General features: G+C 40.9%; 1 long non-coding RNA gene across 1 annotated transcript in view; it reads left to right on the top strand.

Annotated features, from left to right (window-relative positions):
* The window catches only part of LOC133958380 (uncharacterized), a 73,769-nt gene that overhangs the window by 21,180 nt on the left and 31,771 nt on the right, over positions 1-20,818 (top strand). Inside the window, exon 2 of the long non-coding RNA XR_009921680.1 lies at positions 1,609-1,676. This is a non-coding gene — a long non-coding RNA (uncharacterized LOC133958380). The remainder of the gene's footprint in view (positions 1-1,608; positions 1,677-20,818) is intronic.

Below are 20,818 nucleotides of genomic sequence, written 5' to 3' on the forward strand. Positions count from 1 at the left end.
AGACCAGCCTTTTTGTCACATAGATTAGTTGACATCCTATCTCAGCTCCTACATCACAAAGAAGTCCAGGGAATTGTGGCACAGTACAGCTGAAACTAAGTCCCTGTGTTGATGATGATAATCCTGAACTCCTCAGAAGGTGCCAAAAGGTTTCTGTAAAAGATCTGCCTGCTTTTATTTAGCAGGGAAACGCGTTAGCACTGGCTACAGCATAAAGATGATAAAAGTGTTTCTTACCTTCTGTCTACAACAACAATTCATGACTCACCTGCGGATCTGAGAGCACTCTACTATAATTATTTTGCTCTTTTGAAAATCCAGTTTGAGTTAGAGCCCTACCACTGAATCGGAATAACAGATATTTTCAATCTGTTCCCCTTGTCAGCATCGGCACATTGGTTTGTTAGTAAAATACATTTTCTTTTGCATCATTTGCAGTTTTATGTCGACTCATCTTGAGTTTAAAATCTCTCAAAATATTCAATAGTATTAAAATTATAACATTAACTATAAAGTAAATCTTTAACATCAAAATATACAAAGCAAGTGAGCTGGAAGTGTTGCTGCTTGTTCATATACAAGCACATTCCATGTCTGTACATCTTCATCTGGATGTAAATTTGCCCCACAGCTGCATTTCAGTGAAGGGTATAGGCCAAATGAGCCTCCAGCAGCAGTCATGCAGGCGTCTCTCAAAGAAAATCCATGTGTGCAAGCAGTTGGCTGGGATAGCCCGCTGGCAAAGTGATGGGGGGGAGTCAAGAAAAATCAAATATGCACATTCATTTGAGTTCCATTGCATTTCAGGTATTGATCAGCGGTAACTTGGCTGACGTTAACGCTCATGGTCTCTGAGAAAGTCGCAGGAGGAAGCATAAGTCAAGGCTGTGTCTCTCTCTTTCTCTCTCTCTCTCTCTCTCTCTCTCTCTCTCTCGCGCTCTCTCGCTCTCTCTCTCTCTCTCGGTTTGATCGAAGTACAGTACACACACTGTTCATTTCACTCATTCCAGAAAACATAGTGTGCATACTGCAGTGTTGCAACACAGTGATCCAGTCAGGCAAAGACTATAACCAGCCAATAACCAATGACTTGTGAATTGTTCTGAACTTCCAGAAATTCAGAGGTAGGTTATTACCTCAGTGGTACATTCACAAGCTCCCTCTTTGTAAAAAGAAAGAAGCATGAATGGTGTTGGTTCGTGAGAGTCACTGAGCACTCAAAGGGGAGGGCATGAGAGGCTACTCCTCCATGATGTCTAGACTTTTTCAGCTTCCTCGAGCACAGACAGGTAAGTGAAGAGCGAGGATGTGTCAGACAAATGCAGCAAGGATGCAGCGATATATTGACGGCTGTCAGTTCTCTACGGAAACTCTGTGAAATGAAAGAACATGACTTTTTCCCTGGGGCCGAATCCGGTGTGGTGATTTGTCACCAAAAATGTAAAACCAAAAATGTAAAACCAGTAGTTTTTTCAACTGCTCCAGTAGAGCTAAGTAGCTCTACTGGAGCAGTTGAAGGTTAAGGGCCTCGGTGAAGAGCACCACAGTGGTTTCAAACCGAAGAGCGGTTTCACCTGGATCTCACCTGTACTTCTCCTCCCACTCCAGGGACTGAGCTGGGGACCTTTTGGTGGCTGTGACTCCGGAAGAAAAGCGGTTCATCCACTAACTAGAAGGTTAGTGACTAGATCCTCTGCTCCTTGTTCACATGCCTTGCAAGACAGCTATGTGAATAATGTGCTTGGACATAAAGTCCTGCATTAAGATTTATTGTATTAATGTGTGTGTGATTGGGTGAAGACTAAAAAGCACTAATTACATGTTTACTATATGGTCACATGACTACAACAACTTGTACAATAGTGATTGTTTTAGACAGTTCTTTTGTTGGATTGGTCATTCAACATGGTTCCGATTTTTCTAAAGTACAAAGACAGTTTGTGGTGGTACAGTGGTTATCACTGTCACTTCACCTCAAGAAGATATACAGTATTTATACATATAAGACCAAACAATCCTTGAGTAATCAGAGTGAAATCTGTGCCCAGTTAGAAATTGACCTCCTGCTGTGTTGTTGGTCAACAATACTTCCCAGTCTGCAGCAGAGTTGAGGAGTCACCAGTTAAAACATGTTCTAATCAATGGTCAGAAGCTTTGAGTAGTGACTGAAAATATGAGACTGCTGAGAGGTGGTTGTTGTCCGGAAAAATAATTTGGGCATTCAGAGGGAGCCAGCTGTATAGGTGTATAGCAGACAAATTAGTAATTGACCTTGCACATGCTGGATAGATTTTGAATCCATCTGGCCTGGAAATGTCCACATGCAGGATCCCCCAGGTGGAGCTACTGGATGAAGCTCTGAACGACCTTGGCTCTGTGACCTGGAAAACCAGCATAGTATGGATGAATGGCTGGGTGGATGGATTATTGCCCGGTCGGATGGACACTGTATGTCAACTGGAGACACCTGGTGGAAGGGTGAATCCCTGTTGAGCTTCAGCGCAGGTCTTTCCTGTGCACCTCTGCAGCGTCTTGTATCAGAATCTGTGAATGGGAATTGCTAGAAAACTCCTGCTGTTTGATTCTAAAGAGGGTGGGAAAGTTGTGTCCCGTCTCTAAGCTCATCGTTTGTTTCTCCTCCAGGGCTTTTTACCTTTTGCCTGTACCCCCCGCCTCCTCCTCACCCATTTCTCCCAGTCTCACCCCCCCCCCCTTTTCTGCTGTCAAGGGAAGTGGGCGCCTTTTGTTTTTGAGGATTTTGAGTTTTTTTACTACATCGTCATCTCTACCTGTGTTTAGTAATGTTCTCCTTCAGAGCATCGTAGGCCTGGATGCTGAGTAGTGTGGCACCCACCAGCTCCAAAGCTCTTTCTGTCTGCTCTCTCTGCGCATAAAAAAGACACAGAGCCTGTCTCAGCCAAGTCCCTCAATAAGCATTAGATATTGTCATCTTTTATCAGCCGTCATTTCTTTGCCAAGCTCCGACAGTCTCTCAGGGGCTGCCATTTGCTTTAACATATTTCTCTCTCCCTGCCTGTGCGTGTGTGGGGGTTTTGTGTGAAGCCCCATGCGGCTTTTACATATCTTTACACCCATTCTTGTATTTTTAGTGACTAATCTAGAAGCAGATTTTGACTCATCTTCGAGATAACCTTTCCCCGAGGTGGTTTCACACTTTAAATCTTATGGACTTAACAGCCTGCATTTATTCAACTTTGGCAGCAGCCCGCTGAGTCTTCATTTCAGTAGCAGGGTTACACTGAGTAAAACACCATGACAGATAGCCTACACTTTTAAACCGGCAAGAAGATGATTTACACTACACTGTAATGTGCAGAAATTCACCTTTTATGTGTCATTTTCCAATTAGAGTCACATAGGTACCTCTTATTGTGTTAGACTATGTAAGAAATTAGGAATTAGTCCTTCTGCTGTGAAGATGTAACAAAAAGGACCAAATTACATCAGATGATGCTGAACAACATGGGGACGTGTTCTGCTGCTGGGATATTCTGGTTCTCAGCAGCAGCAAAGGGAGGGTGAAGAGTCAGAGCGGGTGTAAAGAAAGAAGGAAACATGAGGAGGTGCAGGATTAATCAGTGAATACAAGAGGGACAGTTTCCAGCACTGAAACAGGGACTGACCCAGTGATGATGTCTTTTGACTCGATTTTCAAGGATTATTCGATTAAATCACTTAATTAATCAACAGATAATATATCTCCAATGATGTTTTGATAGATTGATCACTGCAGGTATTTCTTAAAGAAAAGTGTCCAATGCTCCGTGGTTACATCTCCTCAAATAAAACAATGCTCGTGGATTTCTTTGTCTTCTACTGTGTATAACAATTCAGTATCTTTTGTGTTTTTGGATGATATGCAAGATAATAGTGAATTGCATCCCTTTGTTTTTACTTTATCATCTAAATGCATCACCAAGATGTTATTAAATAATGAAAATAGTAATTTATGTACCAGCCTTTGGCATCAATAATAGTAATTAGTTTTCCATGATATAAAGCTTCTTGGTTTTAAAGCTTTGTGAGGGTGTCTACCAGGTTTTGTTCGCTGATTATGAAACATAGCCAACTTCCACTCGACTGTGCAGCCAACCAGTAAAATGAAGAAGCTTTTTTCTATGTTAACAGTGACACATAAAGGTCCCCTGGCATTTTTTTTGTTTGTTTATTTTCCGGGAAAAGGTTAAGACGAGGATTAACCTTTTGCTATGTGATCATCATCCAAACATTTTGTCTGCAACATGCTTTTGCCAAATTCAGATATTTTCACAGACGACAAAATGCAAACAGTGAAGTAGCATAATTGTCCATATGGGTTTTAGCTTTCAACACAAGCTCCTCCACAGAATTCTCTCTGCAGCAGGAAGCAGTGCAGAGCCAGTGTGCAAATTGATGTGATCAATAATGAATTGTGACGTTGTTGTCACATGCTGTTGGTGCGAGCTCATCAATGTGGTTTTACATTTTTGAAAGAAATTTAAACCACGTGCGGTTTCTGAAGTGTGTGTGTGTGTGTGTGTTTCCTGTTTGCTTCCCAGTTCCTCTCCATATGCCAGTGACGACGCCGTCTTCTTTTGATCTATGTTTTATAGCCTGTGAATCCAGTGCTGAGTGTTGTAATTGGAGATGAAGCACAGTTGAAGACAATGTTCTGAGAACGTGTTTACTCATTTACATTTGTGTGGCTCAATGAAGTCAAAGATTCTTCAGTAATATACAATAAATATATATATATTACTTTCTTTCATTACCACAAAGTATAAGGTCCCTTAAAGGCATAGTTCATAGAAAAATGAAAATTCACTCATTACCTACTCACCACTATGCTGATGGAGGGGTGGGCACAGTGTCTGAGTCGACAAAACACTTTTGGAGTTTCAGGAGTCAACAGCGTTGCAGCCAAATCCACATCAGATCCACATCAGATTAAAATGGTAATTTTCTTCCTATTCCTTTAGGGCAGCCATTAAAGTTCCGTGTGTTTCAAGTTTTAAGTTTCAAGATTTGATTATCAAATGCACAACAATAAAATTAAAGAGTCGCTGGCAATGAAATGAAATGAAATGCTAGGGTCACAGGCTCTCTTCTAGCAATGCTCAGAGTATATGTGTGTGTATGTGTATGTGCGCATGTGGGTGTGCTTATGTACACATCTTTCAATGGTTTTGACAACATTTGGTTTGAAAACCTCATAGTCAAGATATTTTGCTTTAGGGTTGGGGTTTGACATTTAGTTATGATAGCTAAGGTTGAGGTAAGGGGCTGATATTGTCTGTGGTGAAACAGAAAAGAAGGAGAAGTGACAGACTTACAGCAAGCAAAAAGAGAGTTGGATGAAAACAGGATATTGACAGAAAGATCGACCACATATGAACAGTGTACTCCTTGATTTTCTTCTCGGTCGTTGCTTCCTGCTGCAGTGTCGTGAAAGAAAGAGAAAAGGTTGGGAGTGACACTGTGAACAAAGGGTTGCTTATCCTAATGTGCAGGACTGTAGAGTAGATCACTGTTGAGTCAGGTTTATGTAGCACAAAGTGTAACTTAACAACAATATATTTTTAGCAGTACGGCCTTAACAGTCGTCTAATAGCCTCTCTGTTATATAACCCTGTTTCTATATCGTGTTACACTTCACGGAGGGGAGAATGTTTTGGTTAAATCTTAGGGACGTCTGTTTGTTGTGGGCAGCCTTGATTGGTGTCTGCAGTAAAACAAGTGAGTAAAAGGGCTTGAACGTCCTAAAGGCTGCATCACATACAGCTGTAACACAAATCTAAAAAATGAATGACATTCAGCAATTCCAAAACCCCTTGAAGAAAAATCCAAAACTGCTCTAAAATCATCAATTGTTTGTGTGAGCAAATTATAGATTACATTAGTTTGGGGCTGGGTGCATGCAACAAACTTATTGTGTCAACTAGAGCAAACACAAAGTAAACTTCAGTCCTATACCGGTCCTGGTAGCTTCTAGTTGTTTGTGTTTATTGGTAACATGTAAAGTGAGGAGGGAGGGCGTGCGACAGGGTAATACAGTATGGCACAAGGTACATGGGCCGCCGACAGTCCGTGAATGAACGCATTCCGGAAAGTTTTAACCAAATTACTCATTATTAGCTGAATTAAGTTTCTTCCATGTAATAAAGCGACAGTTTCAATACATTTTCGGTTAATTGCCCATCCCTACATTATATTATGACATATTATATCAATGTTCCTGTCACTCAGTTCCATCCCACAGAAAGTAATGTACAAGCTGGTAGATTTCAGCACCATGGACAGCTCCATTTTCTCATTTACTGGCTCTGACTGAGGAAAGAAACTTCCTTGTGTTTTTCTACATACATTTTATCGGCGTCATTATTTACTGAGGTTTGATCTGCAAAACGTAAAAACTTAGGAGGCTCCTGTTCTTCTCACTCTGTGTGTGTGTGTGTGTGTGTGTGTGTGTGTGTGTGTGTGTGTGTGTGTGTGTGTATGTGCGTATGTACGCGTGCATGCATTCATGCGGGTCTGTGTGTGTGTGTCTTCTCCTGTCCTTTCTGATGTAGTTGCTAAACTTAATTGGGTTTCTCTTTGAGCTCATATCTCCTGCTTTGTACCAGTTACCTCTGTAAGTGTGCCAGGGAACTTGAGGTGTAAAACAATGTGGTGCTGTGTGCAGTTGTGGGTTGATGAGTCTGCAAAATGTATTTGTGTCAGAGGTAAATTGCTCCAGCTCCCTTTGGTGTGGGTTGCAGCAAACAGAAGATACAATATTCAAAGCTGCCGTCGTGTATGCATGTGTGTTCACATGTATGTGCCTATGTCCGCTGGGAATAGCCTTCTGCTTTATTTGTGGCAGAGGGCAGATGTTGGATTCAAAACTAGGCTTTTGCATCGACTTCCATTCATTGTGGACAGCCACACCAAAAGCATATCCCTAAAGTAGTGACAAATTCATGCTTAACCCTAAATCTAACCTAACTACAGTTCATCTTATGTCTGACCCTCACCACAAGCTTAGATATGAAGTTTTGCTTGATAAGGACTAAACTTTTGTCCTCATCATGTCTACTGGTTTCTCCCTCTCTTGCACGCACTCATTCACACACACAAACACACACACGCACACACACACACACACTAACACAGTGGTCAGTCATCCTCTGATTGCACCTGACTCATGAATCTCTTCATCAGTGCGAGTCCAGCAGAGAATCACAATCACCTCCTCCCCCAGTGGCTCTGATCAGCCTCTAATTAAAGCTGTTAATCAAGATGTGATTCTCCTCTCCTCCTTTGATGACTGGGTCATCCTCCAGCCTGATATTGTAGGACTTGTCATGTGAAGGAGCCACATCTCGCAGGAGACTCCTAAACTAACATAGCTGACTGCCAACTTGTTGGTGCATACAGTTACCCTCTTCGTGAAAACGTTGACTTTACTGTGGGTTCAGTTTTTAGGATTTCATGGATGAATGGTGAAACAAGTTGGAGCCTCACTGAGCTGATTAGATGAGGAGCTGCAGGTCTATTGCTCCTAGGGCAAACACCAACCTCCATCATGTCCATTTAGTGACTTGTTCTGCTGTGCTCTTTCCAATAATTGTTTGAAAACAACTTGACCTTCTGCTTAAGGCTTGATCACCAGATCTTCTCCTGTTACGCTCTTTTTCCCCTTTAAAACATGTTTTGATCTGGTCTGATTTAGCGCGTCTTTATGCGTTAATTTTTTTTTTTTTCTATAGTTGTATTTACTTCACTTTCTCCTTAACGTTTGAATTTGACATTCTACATCTGTGAACCTGACATCCACTGCTCAAAATGCAATGTATTTGAAAGCAACACACACTTAAGGTTCCACTCAAGAGTTCGCGTTGTCTGTCTATTGATGTCGGCTGATTTTTCCTGTCAGTTTCACATCAACACGTACAGGCCCGAACCTTGACTCCTACTGATGTTCAAAAGTTTGGTTGAATATTAGATACTTTTGAAGTTACTACACGTGGACTTGTTAAGTTTGATTTCACCATTATCATTTGTATTAGTTCAGTGGCCGAATAGTGCAGAATACTAAAACCTTTGAAAGGTTATAATGGTGTTATAAAACTGAATCAGATACAAGTTTTTAGCACTTTGATGTCGGTTTTTTTCCAGAGGATAAAGTGTCTCAGTCATCCAAGCTGCATCACACAACAGCATTTTTCCAACAAAGCAACATGGAGTCACAGGGCACACAATTCATCATTATTCCTCCTCCGTAACTCGTCGACTTATGATCACTGTGCATATCATATCAGCCTTGTTACTCTGTCTCACATAGAGAATACGCAGGTTGGAAAGGCAAATTATAATGATGATTTTTGTGCACCCAAAAATGACTTACTATTGTGTAAGAGAGACTTGCAGGGTAAAGTGTCCTATTTCCTGCTAGCACTGAGGATATGACTGTACGTATTACATTATGTTAGACGCACACTAACGGATAAGAGGCTGGAAGACTAATCGATTAGAGATGACTCTGCACTTGGATAAGCTCAATATTTCTTATTCCTTGCAAGATAAAGGCACTTTGAAGTGTCCCAGTTTTTTTTATTCTCTTGCCTTGAAGAAACACAAAAAAGTTTGGAAGAGAGAAAGAACATTGGCATTTTGAAAAACATTAAGACATTGAAACCTCTATTCACTCTGATCTGTTAAGATACAATACATTTAGAACTAAATCAACCCTAATGCTGTAACTAGAAGACATGACCACAATATAAAACTGGGACATTAACTATTGACAGTAAATATACATAAAAATACTGCAAATAGAGCAATGTTTGTTCTTAAAGGTTCTCGAGTAAATAATAGAGAGGTGAACATTTTCGTCCAGCCACTGATAATAAAATGCCGTCACTTCATACAATTTTTAAATACTGCACATAAATGTAATCTTGTAAATAATTGCCCATTTTTCGGCCGTGCAGCTGAGTCTCAGTATATTGACGCAGTGCAGTGTGTGGGGCATCTGCTGGCACAAATGGAACAGAATATACATAATTATGTTTTCATTGGTTTATAATCGCTGAAATTACCACAGAGTCCCCAATGTTTCACCGACATACTCACACACTCACCCCTAGATGCAACTGAAGCCTACACACGGGTCCTTTAATTGACCAGAAAGTTGACTTACTACGAAATGCATTTTAAATGCTCTCGGCCAGAGGTAATGAATTTGAAGAGGAATTGTTAATTGCATGGTTAATTGCAGGAGCTGATAGAATCTAGCTGCTGTTGTCATTCACACGGTATATGTATGAATCCTTTTTCATAATAATGATGCAGAGTGGGGAGACTGTGTGGCAGGCGCTGCAGAGTGTGGCTTTAAGCAAAGCATAAAAGAGTGACGGAGTGAAGGAAAGGAAAGAAGAAACGAGCAGGAAGGTCTGTAGCGTCGTGCTTGTCTTCCTCGCATCATTACTATCGTGGCTCATCGCCCTCCCTCTCATCTTCCCCTGATTATTCTTTTGCTTATCTTTTGTTTCACAGCCATGTCTTCCTTAGGGTCATCTCTCTCCCTCCCTCGCTCACTTTTTCACCGACTGACTGGGCTTTATTGAAACTGTGACAGGAAGTATAATGGGATGCATTTGACTCACCGTGCAGAACAGTGTTAGAGGAATATTTGTGACGATATCAGCAAGGTGTGTGTGTGTTTAATTGCCTCTGCTCAATTCAGCAGAAAAGCAAAAATGATAGCAGAAATAATTAAAAAAACAAAGAAACACATTGAGTCATGGCTATTAATTATATAACAATAATCTACACTCAATTTTTTTATTAAAATGCTTGCGAGAGGCAGATCACACATAGACAAGTTTTCTAGAAATGCATTGCCAGACAAAACTATTGTTTTCCTATGGTATGCCTCCGCTACCTGACTCCTTTCATCGTGTTTCCCAGTGGTTTTAGATGTGCATAAAAGTTTCGATATTATCAACTTTTCAGCAGAAGACATGGAGTAACAGCACTCATGACCCAAGCAGCTAATCAAATCGACCAGGAGGCGGGCTTTATCGCACCACTTCCTGATTTGTTTCCTGGTCAACAGCACAACACCTGGATGCGCTGGTGATCCAGGCACAGTTCGCTGAAGAGATGGTTATGTTCACCATCCTGTCATGAACCTCTGCTTTTTACGGGCTTTCCCCCTCCTCATCTATTATAAAGCAAAAGGCAAGAGCTTGACCTCTGCTTAAAACAGTTGTTTTCCCTTTACCTACGTTTGATTGGTCACTTGCACACATAGGCCAGATCCACACAAGCCCACTGCTCACCATGTATTCCCCCCCCGGCTTCTCCAAGGTTGTTTTAAGGGGGCTGTGCCTGATGTGACACATCTCTGTGATTTGCCCCTTACTATGTATACTTTATATAAACACATATGTATTTATTACACTGACAGACCAACCTTACCTGCAGATTGCAGAAGCTAGGTTTGAAATAGGATGTGCGTGCGTGCATGCTCATTTGCTCGTGTGCTCGTGTGCTCGTGTGCTCGTACATCCTCTGGGCTGGCAGAAAGTGCAGTGTAGTGATAAGCAGGGTAGAGCCTATTAGCTTTTTGGCCTGCAGCCTGAATGTTAGTGGTGATTTTGTGTCTCTGGTCAGAAACCACATCCTCGGTTATCGGGGAGCCGGGGGAACACAGGATGGTTTCCAACACGTGACTCCTGTTATTTCCTTTTTTATAATTAACATGAACCTCCACGGCCGCAAACCTCATCACTTGTCATTTTCCTCCCATTGTTCAGTGCTCTCTTGTTGTGTACTTGTGTTTGCCTGCAGGTCGCTGCAATCTCGACCAATTCTCTGGCATCTAGAGAGGGAAAGCATTACACGGAAGCATTACACGGTCACCTGAACAGCTTTTTCCCCATGGCAGTGGGGCTCACAAACAAGCCCCCCCATCACACTGACTCTGCTGACCCCCCCCCCCCCACCCTCGCACATAATTTATAACACTACATTATTGGCACTACCACCAATCTTTGCACCTTAAAACCGCACACAACACATTTACTGTATATATTATTTTTTCGATATTGTTGTTTTTTATATTGATGTTTATATTGCTCTATATTGTTGTTTTTATATTGTTGTTTGTAAAGTGCACCAACCACACCAAGGCAATTTCCTGTATGTGAAAATATACAAGGCAATAAAAAGAATTCTGATTCTGATTCTGATTCTGATTACTTACATTATCTACGTTTTGACAAGAGCACTCCTGGGAGGGTAGCTTTTGTTTTCTCTTCTCTTTTCTAGTCTTGACTCGTCTCTTCTCTTTCATTATAATTCACAAAGCCATGCTGTTTGTCTGTGACTGTCTGATCACCATAGCAACAGTCAAAATCATTCACTTATCTCTAAATCTCCTTTTGCACAATTGATCTTTTTCACTGTGGTCTGTTTTCATCTATTGTCATTTACTAACTCGTCAGGGACAAGCAGGAAGCTAAGCAGTAACATTATGGAGTGTTTGCTGCATAACTGCTTGCAAATATAAGCAAAAAGAAAACTATCCCGAGCAGAAAAAGTAAAATCCCAAAACTGTCTCGTAAGTACTTTTGATGTTGGGCTGCCTCCATTATTTTATTTATTCATCTGATGATTGGTTTTTCAAGTCGCTTAATTAATCAATCATTCCCTCTTTAAAAATTATAGGACACGTTACTTCTCACATGAGAGAAGTAACTAGCAAAGCACAGTTATGAAGTTAGAATATTTCTGTAAATGAACTATAATAAAATATATTGGTCTATTCATCAACTAATTATATCAGCTCGCCATTATCGATCTAATAATTTCAGAAATCTCTTGAAAATCTGCAAGAGCCATTCACCGATCGCCTTCTCACAACTAATCTATGCGTCTGGCATATGTTCTGGTAAGAGGACGAGGAAGTGCACTATTGAATTTGGTGCCATTTGAACATGGAATTTGTCTATATATCTATCTTTCTATCAATATCTGGTACATTTCATTCACTGAAGTTTCATTATCTATGAAATGCAGCCAGCATATCACAAAACTGATGAACATGAATAATGGAAAAATCCGAGTAAAAAATACAATCCTGTCAAATTAAATAACTCCGCCATCAGCACTTTGGTCACCACTTGTGTCAGCTCTATATTTATGGAGATCACAACCACTGTGATGGTGACAGTTGAGTTTTTGATTAATCTTATTATTGGCTGAAACTGCTCATTTGAGTGTGAGTGCGTGTGTGGGTTGCAATGCAAAACAGGCAAACAAAAATCAATAGATCGCTGGAGTTTGGCTCAGATTTGTTAGAGTAAGAGATCTACATTTTGTGAAATAGGCTTATTTGTTCGCTTATGTGTTCGGTGAGATATGAAGATCCATAATAGCCTCCAGTCTCTACCGTATTGGTATTGGTTTTGTAATGTTAATTACATATTCTTAAGGGGAGAAAAAAATATATTCAATCGCTTTCACTTGAGTGTTTGATGAAAGGATCAATACTAATCTTGTGTCTGTTAATTAAGTCTGGAGCCAGAGGTGCAGCCTGGCACTGTATAGTTCAAAATTAAAAAAAATATATATAAAACAAGCTTAATTACAACTCAGAACTCTATCTCCCACCAGAAATGGTCAATGTTACATTTCCGCTAGTGAAAGTGACGCAGGATCCTAGACCTGTGAGCAGTAGAAAATCATTTCATCTAACTCTTAAAAAAGAAAAGCAAATAACTAGGGCTGCTCAATTAATCGGAATTTTATCGTGATTACGATTATGGGGTCAAACGATCTCCAAACTACTATAATCGAGTTGAAACGATTATTTGGATTTTTTTTCGAAAGAGGCGCGCATGCGCAATTCAGTCCTTCCTCCAAAGCATTCAGCGACCCAGCTGACTGGCACTCACTCTCAAGCAGCAGTAAAGTGAAAGAGGCGAGTTGTGTGTGTGGTGACCGGCGGTGAAAAAAGTGCGAGTGGAAAAGCAGGGAGGGCAGCAGCAGACCATGTAGCGTCATAGAGTGTTAGGGTTGCCTTCATTAAGGGTTTGAATAACCGGGCACCGATATCCTGGTTTCACCGGAACCGGAAGTGATTACAAAATAAAGCATAGACTTCAGAATAAGGGCACATTAATAATCGTTTAAATAATCTTGATTTTGATACTGTCCAAAATAATCGTGATTATGACTTTTTCCATAATCGAGCAGCCCTACAAATAACTGAAAATATTACAAAATAAAGGTTATAAAAAAGGTTCTATAAAGATGGCATGGCAGCTCCCAAAAGTGAAGCCAAATATCTGAATCACCCCCGTTGGCAGGTGTCATGTTAATTGATGGGACATGGACTCAAATAAAAAGTCAAAGTACATTTTTTTTTAAATGATCGATTATAGGTAGTGCTAACTTGTACGCAGAATATTTTAGCTTAATTTGTGTACAGTGGGAGGAAGCAGAGACACCAATGTGTTAAGGTTTGTTATGAAAGCATGGCAGGGGAAATCACATGATTTAGAAAAACCCATATGTGTCATACATGTGTGAACAGTCCAAAAGGTCTAAATGCCTGATATTCACATGATGTTATCGGTCTTTGATCACAGCAGTGTGGCTTGTATTCAGTCCGTTTGTAGGCAGCGTGCATGACAATGGGCAGAGCTGAATCGAAGGTGCAACAGAAGCTAAAATAGCTCTTTTGAAAATAAGGGCCACAATCATTGATTTACATTTAGCTGTGATACAGATTAGACTGATGTTCTCTGCTTTGTATGAATGTAGGCAAGTCGAATGAAAACAAGCTTTTTTTTTTTCAAATGAGGACAAAAGGCTGTTTTTGTTATAAGGCAATAAGAGTTCGCCAGAGGTGATTGTTTGCCCAGCAGCGGTCTCTCCCAGACAATACATATTCAGTATGTTACACACACCTCTCCTTAATCTGAAGAACAGAAGTGACTGGCATTATTTATTTATTATTGATCAGGGTAAAATACCAGAGATGCTCTTGCTGCCTGTTCAGTCAGAGCACGATAGAAATGGTTAAGGCGCACATTGATTTTCTTTCCTTGTCTTTACTTTTTTTGGGGGTGAAAAGCTTCTTATGATCATTAAAATGCAACGCGACCCCACATTTGTTTTGGTCACATTAATATTTGTCAGTGGCTGCTCTGTGTGTTTGCATTGTCTCATCCCATTGTCTCTCCCTATTTACAACTCTGTGCTTTTATTTATCCTTTGGTTTTTCTGGTGCCAATAATCTGCAGAGATGACTCAGTGAGCAAATACGAATCTGCAAGAAAGACACGTGCATATACACTGTTTTCTGTGGCATCGGATCTTCTGTGTATTTATGTACAAGAGTATGTACACACAGTACACAGAAATCCTCTGTGCTTGTTTAACGGCTCTTATTTCACAGTCACAAGAGACTTTTATGTAAGTGTGTGTGTTTGGGTGTGTGTGTGTGGTATGTGAATTACTCCCATTGTGGTGGCTAAATCTGTTCAAACAATCACATTACGGGGACTTGTCTTCCTTATGGGGCGGAAAAGCAAATCCCCATGATGTCTTTCATTAAATTCTAAGGTGAACACATATTTCAAGGTTATTTTAAGAGTGAAGTTGAAGTTGAGATTGAGGCTGCAGTTGAGGTTAGGGTTGGGGTTAGGCAAGTAGGAATTATTGTTAAAGCTAGAATATGTTGTGTGTACAGAAATCAATGTAAGTCCAATAAGGAGACACGACGTGCGTGTGTGGGGGTGAGTGTGTGTATGCATCATATACTTGCCCATCCAGAGCAGAACGACCTCGCTATTGTGGGTTTGATTTACAATGTGAAAATGCCACTTAATTTTCCCTAATAAAGTTAATTTACCAAGCTCTAACTGAACAGTTCGGTTGGAGCTATGCGGTTTGATGTTTGGATTCTACGCAGACAGAGACTTGGTTTTTACTCGCACGACAGCGTAGAACTTCTAAGTAGAATAGCAATGCATCATCAATTCACCTCACACACAAGCTAGTACACAAAACCCAACATCACAGTCCACACACACACACACACAAGTGGCTGTTTCAAACAAACACACAAAAACTTTACAGCAGGTGTGCTAAAACAGGATATTTTTTCACGAAATGTTTTTGTTGTTGCACATGTGACATATTTTGCACTGCACAGCCACAGTGTGTGTGTGTGTGGGTCTGTTGACAATATTGTGTTTACTGACAACAGTGTCAGTAATCACAGTTTAGCTGCGCTCATAAGCTTATATGGAAAATCCTGTCACAGTTTGTTGTATTTCAAGGACGTAACAGCCTGTTTCGTGACACCCTTGTCAAAATATATCACACAACAGTGACTTAATCAGCTCCATAGAGTTGACGGTTTGATTAACTGATTAGTCGGTTGTCAGGAGATCAATCTGCTGATACAGACATAATTAATTGAATTATTTAATTGATTTATATTTGCTGCTCTAGAAATGATTTATTTGGGAGGAAGGACTTTGCAGCATTAACATCGGAAAGAGGAAAAGCAAACGCTGAAAAGACAAGCACAATGTTCAGTGTCACAGTTGGTAGTCGTGGCAGTTTGTCAGCCTTTGTGTTTTGTCTTCTATTATAATTGTTTTTTATTTTTCAGTCCAGAGTGACATTCAAATAAAAATCCTATTGGCAGTACATGGAGCCACAGTGGGGTTATTGCATACAGCTGTTGATGGTTGAGACGCTCGTTGAGTTCTTACTTGACAGCCTTTAACAGAAAGTGGCATTTTTTTTAATTGATTCGCCCACTGGCTTTTTGTCTCAGAGGCTGCGTTTTGTGCGTGATGTTATTCGCATCAGCTCTTTAAAGCTCTGGTGAATCACTAGCAGCAGCAGCCGGCTCCTCCCAGAGCGGAATCCCAGATAAATCAGCATTTACAGCACAACTTTTGCGAAAGGTAATCAAGCCCCTCTGCTGCCCCCAGAGGATTGCGTCCTGTAGGTGCAGGAGAAGTGTGTGAAGTGTATAAATCCTTCCAGCGGCCCTCAACGTTTCAGTCCTGGCGGTCATTAAAAAGCTTCAAGCGTGTATTTGATATACTAATGTCACTGAAGAACGGTTTAAGTCTTTGGTTTTCAACTCACATCTCCTCATTGGTGTCAAATGCAACATTGAAAATGGAAATCAAGCGTAGCCAAAAACTGACTTCAGTGACTGAGTTGAGTATTCCGACGGAGTCTCACTGGGATGATGTGTGTTGACAGGAAAAAACAAATCTTCTCCGGAGCCTGATTCAAAGGCAAAATTGACTGAGACTGACATAGATTCAGATCTGCGCAGAGAAAAAGGAAAATACGACGCCATCAACAACCGCTGATTCAAAATGACTGTGAAGTCATTTTCAACAAGTCGAGGGTTTCTCGGTGTGATGTCAAGCCGATACAGAGAAGCATCCAGCCGTCTACTGGCATTTTCTGGGTCCTCGAACATGTGATGTGGGCCAAGGCCTCCCTCAGCCGATCAGACTGCAGACAATCCAGTAGGTAGGGGGTGGTTGGGGTGGATTCCCAGTAGAGCTCATTAGATTTCTTGTAGTGTTGGTGGAGAGACATTGGAAAAAAAGAAAATGTTATGGGATTTGATTTGATGTTATATGCTGTTAGGGTGACTGGAAAGGTTTTTGGGGCAGCTGCAACACATTCGTTGGGGGGGGGGAAGAAGAAGAAGATATTATTTATAACTAGTGCTTGGTAATAATTCAATGTAGTCAGTGAAATCCCATCATGCTGATATCATTTTGTAAAAACATTTTTCTGCATGTTTTCAAAACAGTGGGGTTATTTGCTTAAATGTTCACTATGAATAGTTGAAAAGCTGATCCATCCATGCAACGGATGAATTCCATTTGCATCTGAGCTTGGACGTGAGGAGGGGCACACCCTGGACAGGTTTCCAGCGTGTCACAATATACTAGAGGCAAACAACCACTCGCACTCACATTCACAGCTACAGATCATTTAAAGTCGCCAATAAACCTTTCCTCTGCATGCAAACTCCACACATAGAGACCTCAGCCAAACCAGGATTCAAAGCAAGAACAAAGCTATCATCTATCTATCTATGCCTCTATGCATCTATCCATCTATCTATCCATATATTTATCCATCCAGCTATCCGAACTTTGTTCCCAACTACTCTACAACAGCTGTTATGTGTCCAAGAGCCGAGTTCGTGTTGAGGAGTAATTACTCTTTGAAATCTTCCCTCTTTGATCAGTGATAATTTGAGCTGCTGCGCTCTCTCCCCTGCTGAGACAATATGCAGTCAACAACAAACTGCATCTCCAATGTTTTGCATCTGGAGAATGACTCTAATCCAACCCAACGTTTGTAATGATGGAAACTGTCGAGTTACCACAGGTAATTTCTTTTGGCGCCAACGATGAAGTCCTCTGGATGTTATATAGTCTGGGGCTTGAGTGCCGTGAACAAATAGAGTTGCCCAGCTTTGATGAAAGCGTAACGGAGAGCTGATGCAACTTGTTAGCAGTTGGCCCAAGGCCCTGGATCATTCATGGTGGTAAACATGATTCTCCCGGTTTGTTTGTTTCTTTGTTGTCTTGCCTTAAGTGCCTTATTCTGTGGTGAGACTCTCTTGGGTTTTCTCAGGACAAGAAAAAGACCTCAGTCCCTGATTTGTTTGCTGCGGTCCACAACTTTAAAGCAAACAGGGCTATTCAAACATAGACACACACACGCACAGACTATTTCCCCTTGTAAAGGTACATTATCTAGTCCGTATACTTGAATATAAGCGAGCACAGAATGGTGAGAGGCCCTGTTGAAATTGTAAGGATTCATCTTATTATTATTGACAAAACTGAAATTGGCTTTTAGAGGGCTTTAACATGCTAGACTTCTTACCAAACTTTGCAGAAAATTAGAAAGTGGTGAAAATGTATGGCCTGGATGCCAGACGAACTTAGCCCCGCCAACAAAATTTGAGGTCTGGAAGTTCGTTCTGGAGTCGCTCCTTTGGGGAGAAATTATGCCCGAACAGAAACTGCTCGGACCAATCAGATTGTCAGGGCGGGCTTTATGCGATGATGGACAGATAATCAACAGTAACGTAATCATCCACGCTTGCCGCTGGAGAGCTGAGATGTGTAGATGCTGCCATTGAGTCTGTTTTAGAAGACATTGATAGCGCATTCATTTTGAAAGAGGAATAGAGAACGCGGAGGTGATGCCAAAGCGCACAAAGCTGCACTATTACCAATCTCTGCAGCTTAAAACCTTTAACCTTTAACTGTATATATTGTTGTTTCTTTTTATATTGTTATATTGTTCGCTATTGTTGTTTTTAATTTGTTGTTTGTAAAGTGCACCAACCACACCAAGGCAATTTCCTGTATAGTGCAAATATACATGGCAATAAAAAGAATTCTGATTCTGAACTAATCCCTAGTGCAGGCACTTGGCTGTTCACACAGGATGCTGAAGCGACGCTGAACCGCCGGGCAGCGCTAATAATATCACCCGTTGATCCAGTAGTATTCAAGCATATACTTACTTGTTGCTCCAACATTAAGCAGAACTGAAAGAAGAACTGAAAAATCTCAAAGCTTCTCATCACGAGGTCAGCCAAAGTTTTGCAACCAAACAGGAGAAGTTAAACACAGAGCTCCAGGAGGAGAAGAGGAAGAAGAACGTTCTCCAAGAAGAACTGAAAAATCTCAAAGCTTCTTATCACAAGGTCAGCCAAAGTGTTGCAACCAACCAAGAGAAGTTCAACACCGAGCTCCAGGAGGAGAAGATGAAAAGGAACATTCTCCTAGAATATCTGGAGAAGTTCAGGGTTACTGCTGATGAGGTCTTCCAAAGACATTAACCTTGTGTTTCCAGAACTGAGCTCACTGAAGAAGAGGTTCTCTCCAATGTCCTCCCTGATCCCAAACCCAAGGAGACAGGGCTGCCTGAGAAGACAGAGAAACCAAAGAATGCTTCATTGTGGTAGAGTCCGCAACATTGTGGGGTTGTGAAGGAGGCGTAAGAAGTCAGCGGCGCCAACATCTCCCAGCAACTGAGCTGACTTTACCTTCCTCACATGCTCTGAGGACTGTCAAGGTTAATGGAGGGATTTACTATTTGATTTCAAAACATCATAAAAAAGTATAATGTCCTCACAATAAGCGGCAGTGGACAATAACTGTGGACTTTAGTGTCATCCGATCTGGATGGCGGATAATGATCTTGCTGGCTGCTGACCATAGACTATTATTGCAGCAGGACTGCTTGATATATAGTATTGAAGTTATCCTTCAAAATGTTTACCCTCATCAATGCTGCTAAAAACTTGAATCTTGAAGATGTTATCCTCTACACCTGACATCTATTGCACTTCTGTCCTTGGGAGAGGGATTCCTCACATGTGGCTCTCTGAGGTTTCTACATATTTTTACCCTGTTAAAAGGATTTTTAATAGTTTTTCCTTACTCTTGTTGAGGGTTAAGGACAGAGGATGTCACACCAATGTTAAAGCCCTATGAGACAAATTGTGATTTGTAAATATGGGCTATACAAATAAAATTTGATTGATTTATTGACAATGATAGTATCGCACCAAATAAAACTATAAATAATAAAATGTCCGGCACATGTTGACGTATTTAAGATAAGGTAAGATAAAATGTACCTTAATTTATCCTCTGTAGAGGAAATTCAAAAATGACACAGCAGCACAAGAAAGTGTATCAGATATGTCCTCCTGCAGAGCTGGAGAACGGTTCCAGATGTACACATGCAAGAGTCATGGAACCACACTTTACGCCTGTGCATGCCCCCACCAGTGTGGTTCTCGTGGTTTTCCAGGTATGCATATGTCAGACACTATATATATATCAAATTGTATTATCTTCTGTAAAATGTTTGTGGATATAGATTTTTTTTATCAATATAAAAATGTATTACATTTACACATTAACGTTACTCAGATTAGTTAATGTAACAGAATATGTTACAGATTACATTTTTGGGCATGTATTCTGTAACGGAATACGTTTTGAAAGTATCTTTCCCAACACTGGAAATGTTACTGACTTGGGAGCAGTAAGACATGTTATCCGGTTCTCCAGTCTTTTTCATCCCAGTTTTGGTGAGATGTCATCTCACCTGTATGGTCTTGAGTTTTGGGGTAGTTTGGGGCATGGTGGGGGACAGACTGGGGGAGGTGACAGTAACTACGATGGCGGCTGAGAACTTCAGATATTGTTTCTCCATCTTGTTGAGTCACACCCCATGACGACTAAAGGGAGACAGGAATTGTATCTCCATCTTATCTCTATCCTCATATTTTCTCACGATCCTTGCTGCTTGTGATCCTTGCCTCCCAACTTCCCCGATAGCAGATTCAACGCAAAAATGGCCGGTTCGGAAATCAAGACTCGCGCTTTCTACACAAATTCTCACCGAAATAAGAACAGAGGATGCTAAACTGAAATATTATGATTAGGGCCTGAGCCGCGAACGGTGTGAGTCCCTATTGAAATTTAAAGAATTTTGAAATAAAATTTGAATTGGGAGTGACAAAATGGTTCAACAGCACCCCCTGGAACCAGCCCCTAGGTTTCCCATTGACCGATGTTCACAAAATCTGAACACAGGTGTATCGCAACCAGTCATAAAAAAGTCTCAAGGGGCATTATGAAAAACACCACAGGAAGCCGCCCATTTTCCATATAGTGGCCATTTTGACCATATTCACTATTTTTACTTTGACATACTTGTCCCAGGACTTTCA

Source organism: Platichthys flesus, chromosome 8, assembly GCF_949316205.1.
Source record: "Platichthys flesus chromosome 8, fPlaFle2.1, whole genome shotgun sequence".
Lineage (NCBI taxonomy): Eukaryota > Metazoa > Chordata > Actinopteri > Pleuronectiformes > Pleuronectidae > Platichthys > Platichthys flesus.